The sequence below is a fragment of the Lissotriton helveticus genome, chromosome 3_1 (genome assembly GCF_964261635.1).
Source record: "Lissotriton helveticus chromosome 3_1, aLisHel1.1, whole genome shotgun sequence".
Classification (NCBI taxonomy): Eukaryota; Metazoa; Chordata; class Amphibia; order Caudata; family Salamandridae; genus Lissotriton; species Lissotriton helveticus.
This window is the reverse complement of record NC_136061.1, coordinates 488,149,198-488,162,312: the sequence shown is the minus strand read 5'-3', so window position 1 is coordinate 488,162,312 and position 13,115 is coordinate 488,149,198. Positions and strand designations below refer to the sequence as shown.

The 13,115-nt window shown below is 51.9% G+C and overlaps 1 pseudogene; it reads right to left on the bottom strand.

Annotated features, from left to right (window-relative positions):
• Nucleotides 1-11,409: 11,409 nt before the first annotated feature.
• LOC144825595 (28S ribosomal RNA) lies at nucleotides 11,410-12,428 on the bottom strand (annotated as a pseudogene).
• Nucleotides 12,429-13,115: the final 687 nt, after the last annotated feature.

The following is a 13,115-nucleotide window of genomic DNA, read 5'->3' as shown; positions in this document are numbered from 1 at the left end:
ACCAGTAAATTGTTGTTCATTTTAGTTCCATATTCCCAGAGAATTCATGTGTCAAACTTCTATAAGGTTTCTTAACTCCCACAACTCTTAACAGTAGTGTTGACTGAGCTATTGTTCACACCTTTTGGTTTGCTTGAAAATGCACCATTTGCCCACTTTTTTTCAAAATGTTCTCAGGGGGAGTATCCCCCGAAACCCCTGTAGGTGGTTCAGGCTCGTTCGCTACACTCACTCGCCACAGTGAAGTTCGACAATTGTTTTAGGCCCTACCACTTTCAAATGTCACCAGCCTCCACTGTGTACCAAGCTGCTAGAGGGTAAAGTTCAGGTTAATTCATTGACTTTCTGTGGCACTCGCGTAGCTAGGGGGGGCTGGGGGAGGGGTGGGCGGTCCGCCTCAGGCGGCACCTATTGTATGAGGTCCGTTTTATGCAAAGAAGAAAAGGATGTTAGGAAGAGTTTACACTACAGAATGAGGGTTAATGACTGCCAGATAAAATATATGACTAATAAGCAAATAGTTGGATTGCAGATGTGTTCGTTTTACTGTCTGAAGTGCGTCTTACAGACCTTGGAATTTCTGGCATTGATTGGGAAAATATGTGGCAAAAAGATTACTGATATTGCTGTAGGCAGAAAGTGTGCCCCTCACCAAAACAACACGTGGCATATCACTGTTGGGGGACACCCACCCAAGTCGCAGTCTATGACCTACCAGAGTCTTAAGACCGCAGCAACGGAACAGAGGATGTCTGATGCCATGGCGTACAGATTTAAATTTGCAAACTCTCTTTTTAGCAGCAGATTACATGCTTCCAGCGGTGGAAAGCGGCATCGGGGGTTTTGCTGGGGTGGGGTACATAAGATATGTACGAAAGTGGGCCAGAAGAGTTGTGGGAGGAGGAGGGCCAGATAATTTCTGGGTTAAGAGGACCACAGGAGGCACACGCAGGGCCGGCTTTAGGGCAGTTCGACTGGTGCAGCCGCACTGGGCGCTGACCTGTTAAGGGGGCACCGACCTGAGGGAGGGGTGCTGTGTTTAGCAATAGCTTATGATTATAGAGATGAGGGGCACTTTCGCCGGGTGGTGGTGAGAGAATGTGAGGAGGCGTTCATTGGGTGCGGGGGCGCCAGAAATGATTGCCGCACCGGGCGTCACCAGTTTTAAAGACGGCCCTGGAGGATGCTCATTCTTCGGGAAAACTTGTCAATAAAGTGAAATCAGGCTCTCTCTGTGAAGCAGCGAGGTTTTAATTAAGGGGTCTCCGCGAGGGTTTCGGTGAAAGCAGACAGTTTCCCTAACCTTTTAGCAGAAGCTGTTATCTGATGACGTGAATTAAAGTCTCTCAAATGACTAATAATCACGCGGGGGCAGCTATGTCAGCTTGTAGATTGGAATAAGGGGGTCTGAGCACATTTGCATGCCTCGATGTGCCGGTGCTAAGAAGCTAATGTGATAGGGTCATACACTAGGCCTAATATAAGAAAGACTGACTAGGATGATTGCTGGCCTGATCATCATCAAAGTAGTGTACCTGTTGGGGATATCTGAGAGGCTCAGGGGGGTAGGCAGTAAAAGGGCAATTTCTGGGTCAAAGAGTAAGAATAGAATAGCGATTTAAAAAAATGGGAATCGGATTGAAAATGGTAGTCGGGCTGAGCCAAGGGGGGGCGTCGAATCCGCACTCATAATGTGACAGTTTGGCTTATCTTAACAGTACAAGAGAGGAGGGCAGGAAGGGATACTAATGCGATGAAGGGAGGGAACTGCAAGAATGGTTTACACAATATTGAAATTGTGAAAATAAATAAATCAATAAGTGCTGGGGATCAAAATTCTTGTTAGGATCAACAATTTTTTTCTGATCCAAAATGGAGGACGTCACTTGGTATAATAAATAAAACAATACATTTTGGATTGTGCTAACCCACATTTCAGCAAATGGTGCAGGCTGGCAAAAATGCAAAGCTGCTGTCCCCTTCAAGACATAATTAGAAAAATTAGAAGTTGAAGAACTGCGAGGGGTGGCCAAGCAACAGAGGCGTACGAGAGGATGTCACGGGAATGACCTAAAAATGAATCTAGGGTTGAGTGGGGGGAGAAGAGATAACATTGGGAATGATTAGCATAGGCGTGAGAGAGCAAAACTGAGCGTGGGGGAATTTAATAGGAGAGAAGCATACAGGAGAGAGCAGAAAGCGAGCTACGAGAAACACAGTGCATGGGAGGGTGGGGATTTGGAGACCTGGAAAACACATGCATTGTCATGGATTTCTTAAAGACATCTTTCAAGTGCTCACCGTCCTTTTTCCCCAGCATCCCCCCTCCTCCCCCCTCCCCCCCCCCCCCAGGGGCGGCAATCTGAGGGGTAGCCCCGGGCGCCACAAGCTCTAGCTAAGCCCCTGTTCTGCGGTTCACCCTGAGAGGGATTGTGTTTATTAGGTTCCACCTCTCTCAACTGATAACCTAATTTCTTACACTAACCAGTTAAAATAAAACGTAACCAGCATTGTGTACCCAGCTTAAGAGACCGATAATGGACATTCCTAAGAGGGCCTCACCTGGACCCTATGGTGGGCCACTTGAAAAACGCCGCTCGCTTTTAAATTTCTGATACGCTGCTAATTTTATACTGTTTATACTGTTTTATTCTTTTAAAAATTGTATTTGCCATATGGTAGGCTGTAGTTTGCACTGACGTTTCCCTCATCGCGCTCTTAGCGCTCCCTCACTTCCGTTCTTTGCACTTCCTGAGTGGGGTTACGGTCTAGTGTTGCTCTAGCAGCTGCTGCACAGCAGGGCTGAGTATTGGGTGGGAGGAGCAATGGGCCTTTAAAATTAATGCCGTAGCAAGCGTGCAGCGTGCGCGCCCAAGGCAAGCCCGTCTGAGCCCAGTCGGGACCAGGGGCCCGGACCCCTGGCCCCCGCCGCATGTACTCGATGCAGGCACTCCTGTCCATGAGCCTCAATGGGCCACCGTACAGAGCGCACTTATAGCTAAGCTCAGACGGGAAGTGCTGCTGAAGTCTCAAGTTAGCCCAAGTCCGAAGTCCTTAGTTAGCCCAAAAAAGCTAAGTCGCATCACTCTACCCCTAAGACCACCCAATTTGGAGAGCCCCCAAGGTTGTAGCTTTGCTTTGCACACACCCACTCATTACAGAAGCACTGCCTTGAGGTTTTTACGCTTCTTCAACAGGACTACCTGGACGTTCTGGGTCTTACGGAAACCTGGTTAGAAGACTCCTCTTCTCCAGATCTGGTAGCCTCGCTACCACCTAACTCTGTAGCTATTCATCATAATAGACCTAGTAGCTCAAAGGGTGGGGGAGTTGCTATCATCCATAATTGTTCATTCAAGACAGAAACCCTCTGCGCAGAAAGCATAGAGGGTGCTGATGTATTGGGGATTAAGTTTTGTTCTCCAACGAACTGTTTTGTGATACTAATAGTCTACCACGTACGCCGCCTAGGTTATGGAACCTTTTCTGGCACTGGTTCATGATCTCCGCTCCCGCTATCAAGGACTAGTGGTGATGGGGGATTTTAATTTCCACTGGGAGGAAAGCCCGAAGGTCAGCCAGGCATATTAGCTAGAGGAGGCCCTAATCTCCTTAGGTCTCCGCCAACTGGTGGTTGGGTCTACGCATGAGAAGGGTCATACATTAGACCTGGTCTGGTCATCCTACCCTTTGGCTAGTCCTATTGCCATCTCCCCATGCGTTTGGTCGGACCACCATCTAATTCAGGGCCGTTTTGCCCTCCCTAATCGAATGGAAAAAAACTCAGCTAGAGTGGAAAATGCTGAGGAGCTGGAACAAGATTAACGTTGATGACTTAATTACCACTCTATTACTCTCTGACCCTCCACGGACTTTAAGGGGAGACATAGAGGTTGATAGTGCCACTTTATTGTTAAAGCTTAAGTATGCCAACGATATCGTGGCACCAGCGCGCAGAGTGAAAATTTCCAACAAAGATAAAGGGGCACCCTGGTTTAATGAAGCACTCAGGACAATGAAGCAATCTCTCCGCCAGTGTGAAATAGCCTGCCGTAAAACTTATGAGCTCAGCGCCCAGGCAGCCTATGTAACAATGTTTGCCTCCTACAAAAAGGCCATTAGATTGCGGAAGGCAGAATTCTATGAATTTAAGATTGCTACTGCCGTCAACCCCCAGAAAGACACTTTTAGGGTCTTGAATGAGCTAAGAAAGGATAAGGGGCAAAAACCCTCTTTCAGTTAGGAGGACTGTCATAACTTTTAGTCCTTCTTTATGGGAAAAATAAAGGATATTTTGACGGAAATCCACCGTACTCCCATCTTTCCTTGTTTTACAGGCCCTACCGTTTCACCGCCAATGTTTGTTCATCCGCTCTCCACCCTGCCGTTACTTACCAAGGAGTCCCTAACCAGCGTGGCTGGGTGGGTGAAATCTGGCTCACCAGCTGACCGCTGCCCACCCAAGATCTTTAAGCTGGCCTTCCCGGGAATTGAGGCTGAGGGCTTTCCCTCCTCAATCATTCCGTGGAAACAGAGCTTGTCCCTGCCAATTTTAAGGAAGCCCGGGTCGCCCGCTATTAAAGGAATCTGGCTCAGACCCTAAGAATCTAAAAAATTTTAGGCCAATTTCCCAGCTGCCTTTTTTGGCTAAAATATTGGAACAGCACGTTCTGTTATCCCTCTCACGCCATCTGGAAGATAATCATCTTTTAGAATGTAATTAGGCCGGTTTCAGGGCTCATCACAGCACGGAATTGGTCATGCTTTCCGTGCTGGATGATCTGAGACTCAGGGCAGATAATAAAATACAGTGTGTTCTGGTGCTGTTGGAATTGTCCGCAGCATTTGACACAGTCAATCATGAGCAATTGCTGTTGCGGATTGCGGACCTAGGAATTCAAGTTAGGGCTCTCGCCTGGCTCACCTCCTTTCTTAGAGACCGTTCTCAGAGGGTCCAGTTAGCTGATCTCGTGTCTCACCCAGCCACCCTTTCTTGCGGTGTGCCCCAGGGCTCAGCATTATCTCCCTTGCTTTTTAATGTTTATTTACAGCCCTTGATCTCCGCACTGAATCAGATGGAGTGTCGGATTTATAACTATGCCGACGACACCCAATTTATCATCCAGATTGACAGTTCATCAATGGCCCATCTAAGAATGCAAAACATTCTAAAATTCACTGTCAACTGGATGTCGGCTAACTCTTTAAAGATTAACCCTGATAAAACCGAGGTGCTGGCGGTTACCACACTCTCCAGTCCTTGGAATGAGCTCTTCTGGCCAAAAGAACTTGGGCCTTCTCCCAAACCTGCCATGGCCGTGAAAAGTCTTGCCATCAAAATTGATGCCAAACTGTCCGTGATACAACAAGTGTCGGCAGTCATGGGAACTTGCGTTGGACTGCTGAGACCGCTTGCGTAAACTATCTTCGCTCCACTCCTTCGCCACACTTAGACGGGCAGTCTCAGCAATGATACTGTCGCGTCTAGACTATGGCAACTCTTTGTGCTCTGGTCTTCCACAACAACTGTTAACCAGAGTGCAGGTTGTTATGAATGACGCGGCTAGATTAATCTTCAAGAAACCGAGACGAGCACACGCTACGCCCCTACTGCGCGATCTACACTGGCTCCCAGTCAGGCAGAGAATCATGTTCAAAGGCCTCTTCATTACACATAAATCCTTGAACGGCCTTGCTCCAAGTTACATCAAGGACCGCCTGTCAAACTATGTCCCCAGTAGAATGCTTAGGTCAACAGAGGCCTGTCTACTAGTCTGCTCCCCCTGTAAGCTGTCCTCCATGGACGGGAGAGCCTTTTCTACATTGATTCCCCCGGTGTGGAACAGCCTCCCGGTTAACTTACGCAAGGAAGTGAACCTCCTCCTCTTTAGGAAAAAGCTGAAGACTGTGCTTTTCTTAGAAGCTTGGGGCCCAATTTAAGCCGGCCTGCCTAATCCATCGAGTCCAGGTGTGCCCTCTGCAGCGCTTAGAGACCTCTGGGTGATAATGCACTTTATAAATTTAAATTACAATTACAATTCCGTACCATACCATATAAAGCACGGGCTCCCATTCCAAACAGAGGAAAAGGTAACAGCAAGTTAAAATGGTTATGAATTTTAACACCATTGCTAAGGTTAGTATGATAAATTGCTTTTTAGTATAGATTGATGTCACATGAGAGATATACTTAAATTGAAGGCTCTGATCATTTAAGTCTGCCTACATAAATGACATTGCCTTTTATTAAATAGTGCACACATATCAAAATTGTTTCAGTTTAGAGGTGTTGTGTGTATTAGTTGCCTCTGCTACTGATATTGTTGCAAATATACCTTGGCGATGTCCCTGTCTCAGAGAGGATTTAAAAAAAAAAATAATAATTTGTAGTTCTGCCAGTAGGTGAAGACCTTTGATTTTACTAAAATTGTATATATCTTAAACGCATAAGGGTTTCCAACAAGCTCTCTTCATTCATTGGTCTTTGTTCTGTCATTCACAGTTTTCTTTGGCCCAATACAGCATAATGCAATTGGTCATCCCACTTCAGTCATTGGCTACCTTTATTGTGAGTGACAGCATTCTGCTATTTCACAAAGAGCACATCTTCGCATGTAGCAGTTCCCTTCAGTACCTAGGAGTATTATGGCAATATGTGCTTTTCAAGACCCCAAAAATATTTGAGCTTTAAGCCATTTTTTCATCCCGGCAGGATTGCCATCAAAACGCTTTACAAAAACTGTGAAAAACAAGCATTGGCAATAAGCTGACTGCCAGTGCCTGATTAGGTTTGGCGTTTAGTCAAAACCTTTGGATTTGACTAAAACATATGTAAGTAATATACTTACATGGGCTGTTAGGCCAGCCCTCCAACAATTGTGGTTGTGCCATTTACATTTTTCTTCCACCCTCCACAGCTTACAGCATGGGGCACCTTAGCCACTGCCTAACATCACTGTGATTTACAGCATTCTGCTTTTTCTTTGGGAGAACTTCTACACACAAAGTAGTGCCCTTTAATGCCATGGAGGGTGTGCTTATGAGACCAAAAGAATAGTTTCGCTCTTGGACAATTAGTTACATTGGTGAAGGCCTGGCAGCTCCTCTAACAATTGTTTTAAAGAAAGTATGAGGAAAACAAGCACTGACAAATCCAAAATGTTGGTAGCCAACTCCAGACCTATTGGCTTTGCCAATACTTGTGTTTCCAGTCTTTAATCTACCAGTGCCCTGATGAAAATAACTGACATGGTGGTAGGTGGTGCAGAGAAACACAAAGTATTGCAAATCAATTTGTTTGCCCTGCGTAAACATGGCCCCCTTGCTTTTGGACAGTGTCATCCAGAGCTTGGCAAAGTGGGGTAGTGTATAGGTTTCATTTTGTGGCGGCACAGTACAAGTAATTTGTGGAGTTCTATGTTATTGGGTACAGGGCTTCACTTTACTTTCATGAGGCACTGTTTTACTACTTTTCTGATGGATACATCTTCCCTCAGATTCTTCTTCTTATGAATACTCCTTCCAGGCTAGGCTGGAAAACGTTCCCCCCCCCAGCAATGGCTCTCCAGCGCTGCAAGGAGGCTCCACGTGGCTCCAGCCATAACTTCCACTGGTGCATATTTGGTGCTATTTGGTACAGTAAGTACAGGTCAGTTTCTCCATGCCTCATCAACGTAGTCTGGAGCGATCTCTCTCTGTCGCACCAACACATGCCTCAGCTGTCATGGACGTATCATTCAAATGTCTCCTCAAAGGACCTTAGAATTCAAGCCGTGCAGGCGGCACACAAGAAGATGTCACTTTCAGACCCTCACCACCACAACTCTGCGTGGAAAGTTTCAAGGAGCTCATACTAGGGGTGGGCAGAAAACTCCGCTCCGCCAGCGGAGCGGATAAAGCCAGCCACCCCCGCTCCCCGGCCCGGTCCCTGCTTCTGAAAGCAGCCAGACCAGGAGAGCCTCCCCGGACACCGGTGGACACCCGTCCCCAGCGCCCGGACCCTGGGATGACTTGCAGGACGGGGAGCTCCCGCACCCCGGGCCCGCCAGATGGAGCATGAGCCCCGAGCCCAGCTTCTGAACCCTAGACAGGCCGGGGAGAGCCTCCCCGGACCCCGCTGGACCCCCTTCCCCAGCGCCCGGACCTTCGACTGGCTTGCAGGACGGAGGCTCCCGCACCCCAGGGCCCGCCGGATGGAGCACGAGTAAGCATGAGCGCAAAATCCGCTCCGATCGCGGATTTTGCGGATTTTCGGTGAATCCGCGGTCCGCGAACTCTCGCGAATTCACCGAAAATCCGCAATCCGCGATCGGAGCGGATTTTGCGGTCAAAAGTTCAAGCCTAATGCCTAATTTACGATGGCGCCGGCAAGCTGCCAGCGCCATCCTCAAATGGTTACTTAATTAGCTTCAACAGGAAGCTCTAACAGATAAGATAAAGCAGGGGCTCGAGCGCCTGCTTTATTTTATCAGTTGGAGCTTCCTGTTGAAGCTAATTAAGTAACTTTTGCAGGATGGCGCTGGCAGCTTGCCGGCGCCATCGTAAATTATTTACATGGGGAAAAACGGTGGTGTCTTCTTGAATAAATATGAAGGGCAGGGTTCATTCTGGCACGACGGTCCTGGCACAAAAAATAAACCTCAACAGGAAACACTTGCAGATATCAATAACGCATGTGCCCTAGTTGAAGCTTAAATTCAGTGACTCATTCATCAGCCCAAAAATAATCGTGAGCGTTGTGGAGGCTGGGCAGGTGTGTCGAGCACGAGTCTGTCTCTTAATCTGCTGCTCTGATCGGTCTCTGACCTTTTATACACACAAGCGCCATGTGCGCTCGCATGGAAGCCCCGTCCGTTTGGCCCCGCCCGAGCTTCTGTCTCTTAATCTGCTGCTCTGATCGGTCTCTGACCTATTATACACACAAGCGGCATGCGCGCTCGCATGGAAGCCCCGTCCGTTTGGCCCCGCCCACACACTCGAGGAAGCCCCGCCCCCAAATCCGCCGATCCGCATAATCCGCGGATTTTGCGTATCCACGATCCGTGAATCCGCAAATTCGTGAATCGTGGATCCGCAAAATCCGCCCATGAAGCACGAGCCCTGGGCCCGATCCCAGCTTCTGAACCCTAGCCAGGCCGGGGAGAGCCTCCCAGGGCCCCGCTGGACCCTGTTCCCCAGCGCCCGGACCCTCAGCTGACTTGCAGGACGGGGGGGCTCCCGCATCCTGGGATGGAGCAAGAGGCCCAGTCCCAGCTTCCAATCCCTAGCCAAGCTGGAGAGAGCCACCCCAGGCCGCAGTGGACCCCTGTCCCCAGTACCCAGACCTTCGGCAGGCTTGCAGGATGGGGGCCTCCAACACCCTGGGACTGAGCACAAGCCCCGGGCCCAGTCCCAGCTTCCGAACCCTAGCACTGGTGGACCCCCGTCCCCAGCGCCCGGACCCTTGGCTGGCTTACAGGAACCCTGGGACGGAGCACAAGCCCTGGGCCCGGTGCCAGCTTCCGAACCCTAGCCAGGCTGGAGAGAGCCTCCCCGGGCCCTGGTGGACCCCCGTCCTCAGGGCCCGGACCCTCAGCTGGCTTGCAGGACGGGGGCTCCTGCACCCTGGGATGGAGCATGAGCCCCTGTCCAGGGCCTAGCTTCCAAACCCTAGCTAGGCCAGGGAGAGCCTCCCGTAACCCAGTGGACCCCCGTCCCCAGTACTGGCACCCTCGGCTGGCTTGCAAGATGGGGGGCTCCCGCCCCTGGGATGGAGCACAAGCCCTGGGCCCAGCTTCCAAATCCTAGCCAGGCCAGGGAGAGCCTCCCTGGGGCCCGGTGGACCCCCATCCCCAGTGCCCAGACCCTCGGCTGGCTTGCAGGACAGGGGGCTCCCGCATCCTGGGATGGAGCACGAGTCCCAGGCCCGGTCCCAGGTTCTAAACCCTGGCCAGGCAGGGAGAGCCTCCCAGGGGCCCGGTGTAACCCCGTCTCCAGTGCCCGGACCCTCAGATGGCTTGCAGGATGGGTGGCTCCCGCACCCTGGAACGGAGCACGAGCCCCGGTCCCAGCTTCTGAACCCTAGCCAGGCTGAGGAGAGCCTCCCTGGGCTCCGGAGAACCCCTGTCCCCAGCGCCCGGACCCTCGGATGGCTTGCACCCTGGGACGGAACACGAGGCCCAGGCCTGGTCCCTGCTTCTGAACCCTAGCCAGGCCGGGGAGAGCCTCCCTGGGCCCGGAAGACCCCCGTCACCAGCGCCCAGACCCTCGGATGGCTTGCAGGATGAGGGGCTCCCGCAACCTGGGACCCCTGGGATGGAGCAGGAGCCCCAGGCCCGGTCCCAGCTTCCGAACCCTAGCCAGGCCGGGAAGAGCCTCCACAGGCCGCGGTGGACCCAAGTCCCTAGCACCCAGACACTCGGATGGCTTGCCAGACGGGGGGCTCCCTCCCGCACCCTAGAACCCTGGGTTAGAGCACGAGCCCCACGCTTGGTCTCAGCTTCGGTACCCTAGCCAGGCCGGGAAGAGCCTCCCCGGGCCCCAGTGGACCAGCGTCCCCAGCACCCGGACCCTCAGATGGCTTGCAGGACGGGTGGCTCCCGCACCTTGGAATGGAGCTCGAGCCCCGGGCCCGGTCCCAGCTTTCGAACCCTAGCCAGGCCGGGAGAGCCTCCCTGGGCCCTGGTGGAGCCCGTCCACAGCACCCAGACCCTCGGCTGGAACCAAGGAGGGTAAAGCCCAGGCTATGTCCTCTCCCCGACGGCCTGCCCAGAGAGCCCATTTTTCTCGACTATTAAGTCCCCAAGTAGTGGGGGCTTACAGAACTTTGGGGAAGGACAAAAGTTGGAAGTAGCCCGGCCGGCCTGAAGGCCGGCCATCTGGTCATCCAGCCTGCAGGGCCATCTGGTAACCCGGCTTGCAGGGCTATCTGGTCACCCTGCTTGCAGGGCCATCTGGTCACCCTGCTTGCAGGGCCATCTGGTCACCCTGCTTGCAGGGCCATCTGGTCACCCTGCTCGCAGGGCCCGGGACAACCCAGTGCCCAGATGGCCCGGGAGGCGAGGGGTGGCCAGGCGCACAGAGGCAGCCGCTCGGAGGCTCCTTCTCCCGGGCCGCTGCTCGCCTCCCTGCCCAACTGGGGCAGGAGCAGTGGGAGGGGAGGCCCGGCCAGTCCAGGCCATCTGGTCACCCTGCGTAAGCACACCCAAGGTCACCCTCCTATACCACACCCAAGGGTGGCCCCCATCCCCGCACCCCGGTGCACCAGGGACGGGAGGGGGAGGCCCCCATGCCGAAGGGTACTTGGTGGCGGCAGCTTCCCGTGAACCCACGTTACCCCCTCCGCGTCCTTCCAGCCGGCTCGGCGGCAGAGGGACCCGCCCTTGGGTGTGGTATAGGAGGGTGTCCATGGACACCCATGCACGGAGAGACAAAAGCTTGGCTCAGAGGATGACTTTCAATAGATCGCAGCGAGGTAGCTGCTCTGCTCCTTACGAAACCCTGACCCAGAATCAGGTCGTCCACAAATGATTTAGCACCGGATGCCCTTCAAACATGCGATGCACTAAGGGCGATGGAGGCTGCCCCCTTCCGTCCGCGCTCTGGTACCCAAGCGAGCGGCTCTACGCACCAGCCCCCCAAGAGAGGCCAGCTATCCCAGGCCAACCAAGGCTCCACGGCACTGCGGTATCGTTACAGTTTAGGGGGGATTCTGACTTAGAGGCGTTAGTCATAATCCCACAGATGGTAGCTTCACCCCATTGGCTCCTCAGCCAAGCACATACACCAAATGTCTGAACCTGCGGTTCCTCTCGTACTGAGCAGGATTACCATTGCACAATACATCATCAGTAGGCTAAAACTAACCTGTCTCACGACGGTCTAAACCCAGCTCACGTTCCCTATTAGTGGGTGAACAATCCAACGCTTGATGAATTCTGCTTCACAATAATGGGAAGAGCCAACATAGAAGGATCAAAAAGCGACGTCGCTATGAACGCTTGGCCGCCCCAAGCCAGTTCCCCATGTGGTAACTTTTCGGACACCTCCTGCCTGAAACCCAAAAAGTCAGGAGGATCGTGACGCCCCACTTTCACGGTCTGTATTCATACTAAAAATTGAGAACAAGCAAGCTTTTGCCCTTCTGCTCCGCAGGAGGTTTTTGTCCTCCCTAAGCTCGCCTTAGGACACCTGTATTAACCTTGGACAGGTGTACCACCCCAGTCAAACTCCCCACCTGCCACTGTCCCCGGAGAGGGTCGTGCCCGGCGGAAGCCGGGCACTTGGAGCCAGAAGCTCACCCCCGCCTCACCGGGTCAGTGAAAAAATTATAAGAGTAGTGGTATTTCACCAGTGGCCAGAGGGCCTCCCAATAATCCTACACGTCTCATGTCTTTTCAAAATGCCAGACGAGAGTCAAGCTCACCTGGGTATTCTTTCCCAGCTGATTCCGCCATGCCAGTTCTCTTGGCTGTGGTTTCGCTAGATAGTAGGTAGGGACAGTGGCAATCTTGTTCATTCATTCATGCGCGTCACTAATTAGATGGCAAGGTGTTTGGCTATCTGTACCACCTTGCGGTGGCTCATTCTGGGTTATTATGCTGCCCATCAGCGTCAATTTGGTTTTGCTTCCAACAATAAAACATTCTTTCGCCCCGGAGTACAGCCACACTGAAAGCTGTCCTCACTGGAACTGGGATCACGTATAGGTCAGAGATAGTACACCCTGCAGTACTATTCCAACAATTTTAAGATTGTCTACGAACAGTCCTGGGAAATTAAAATGTGATTAGCTGGACATCAATAATCAATGTGTGATAATTATGTGTATGCGATTATTTAAGACCTATTCATCATTCAAGACATTTCAATAAGTAGGGGGGCGCTAGGTGGCGCACAAGCGGAAAGGCTGCGGACTTCTGAGGCTCCCGCTGGCCGGCTGCTGATCGTGTATTTATCCTGGCCTTAATGACCCCTTTAACGTATAAACCAAAATAATATGTCTGGTTAAAGGCTTGGGGGTCACAGCGGACTGCAGATTTGTGGCGGAGACCGACGCGCGAGCTGCTAATCACTCGTTCGTTAAGCGGAGCGGAACTCGCTTGCGGAGACGGTGGAGCGGGACAACGTGAGGTACC